At 44.5% G+C, this 1,974-nt stretch overlaps 1 non-coding gene across 1 annotated transcript; it reads right to left on the minus strand.

Moving 5' to 3' along the window:
• Positions 1-531: 531 nt before the first annotated feature.
• trnas-uga (transfer RNA serine (anticodon UGA)) lies at positions 532-613 on the minus strand. The gene has a single exon. It is a non-coding gene; the product is annotated as a tRNA-Ser (tRNA).
• Positions 614-1,974: the final 1,361 nt, after the last annotated feature.

Raw genomic sequence — 1,974 nt, forward strand, 5'->3', positions numbered from 1 at the left:
AGAGACTTGTACAACCTCAGTGGTGCAACTCAGAACTCAGAATGTTCAATTCTTCTGCTTCGGGAGAGGGAGAGATGAATTATGAGTTGGTGTCCTCCTTGTTTTTTTTCTGGTCAGTCTTCCAGATCTCCACTCCGTTTGTCTGTCTCCTGGACTGTCTCCTGGAATGTGTTCTGCTTTTCACTTTAGAATGGCTGCTCTTGTACCATTGCTGCTGACAGAAACATGCCTTCCAGTGACTTTCCATTCTCTCTCTCCCATGGTTACACAGACTGATGCTACCGGACAGCACCGAGTGTATGTGAAGGTACCTCAGAGACTGTCGAGGCCTCCTTATCTGGAGCTTCCAGACAATCTGCAGAAAACTTTTGGAATTCGGTCAGCAAACCTTCTTGAAGTAAGTGATCCAGTTGTCTCGGCAATCCTTTATTTTCCTTAAAACCGGCATTGAAAATTCCAAAATCCTCCCAGAGGGAGCAGATTGAAGAAAATAATTTATTCGAAGTAATTAATTATCATAATGAGAAAACCCGCTGCAAGCAGGGTTCGAACCTGCGCGTGGAAACTCCATTGGATTTCAAATCCAACGCCTTAACCACTCGGCCATCTCAGCCGCTGCAACGTCGGTCCCAAGATATTAAATTCTCAAATCGCTGACCCTGTTTATTGTTGGCGATGACGGTTTCGTGATATTTAATTTGCTGCAAATTCAGCAAGTCCAGAAGAATCGCAGCGATCATTACAATAAACGAAAACTTCCGATATTTAACGGTATGTAAGATGTTGAGAACAGTATGGAATATTCTGCAGGGTAATGAAAATAAACAGCAGAAACATTGTGTTCTGCTCCCACATGACTCAGATCAGTCACAGCCTCTGCTCCCTGCCCGCCGCCTGCAGAAACCTTGTCTCCAGATTACAAACTGATTCTAGGTCGGAGATAAATATTCAGGGTAGAGCCTAAACACAGCGGGTGGGAGCAAATAATAAAGCAGTTATTTTAGTCCAGAGACAGCGATAAATGTCCTATATTGCTCACATGCATCAATTTGTGGATCTGACATTAAATGGGTTGAAATGCAGTGGAGGGATTTAAAGTAGATTCGGGGTCAATAGTTTCCAAGTTGATCTTTCCTGTGTCTCTCTTGCCTCTCTGCCCCCTTCCTCCCACAGGCTGCCGGTTTATAAACCTTGTTTTAAATCTGCTGCTTGATGGGCCAGTGCATTCCACAGTCTCACAACCCTTTCTACAAATACCCTTTCAGTGCTTGACTTCTCTGTTTATTAGTTATGAATCACCTTGAGGTGCAATGGTGGCGTTTGTGACGTCAGATTAAAAGGCAGGCTATTGGAAACACGTTGGAGTCACAGTTTCTTTTCCCAGAATTGAAACTGAAACTTTTAAGATGGAATATTGTATTTGCTGCATCACAGTAAACAATATCGGATTATAACTGTTGGCTTATTTGTACCCAGTGTCAGAGGAAGAGTTGTCTGATCCCCCCATTTATTTCATATAAGACACAAACATAGGGTAATCATTCACAATCACCTCACAGATTGACACTGAGATAAATTAAGCGGGAGATACAGAGAGCAATGGGACGTATGGCGGAATAGACAAGAGAGCTGGAGAAATAAGAAACGGCCTGAGAGTCCAGAAGACTGCGACCGGAAGCTGATAGACATCAGTGAGTGGGGGCGAGAAATTGCGCTAGCATTGGGTCCCGTGGCTCAGCTGGTCCAAGCGTCTGTCTAGTAAACAGGCGATCCTGCGTTCGATTCCCAGCGGGGCCTATTTTTATAGAATCTCCAGGGGTGAGTTTCTTCTCGTGTGAAAAGGCTACAATTCTTTTAAAAGTAACTGTGCCTGCACCAGTTCCCATTCTGGATGAAGGCTCCAGTGGCTGCGAGGCCTGCGTTGAATTTCACCGCTTCTGTATTTCTGGCGGTGCTGATTTTGGAATCTTCACC

The sequence above is a fragment of the Somniosus microcephalus genome, unplaced genomic scaffold (assembly GCF_052327205.1).
Source record: "Somniosus microcephalus isolate GS21.2 unplaced genomic scaffold, FLI_Smic_1.0 unresolved_chr1, whole genome shotgun sequence".
Taxonomy (NCBI): domain Eukaryota; kingdom Metazoa; phylum Chordata; class Chondrichthyes; order Squaliformes; family Somniosidae; genus Somniosus; species Somniosus microcephalus.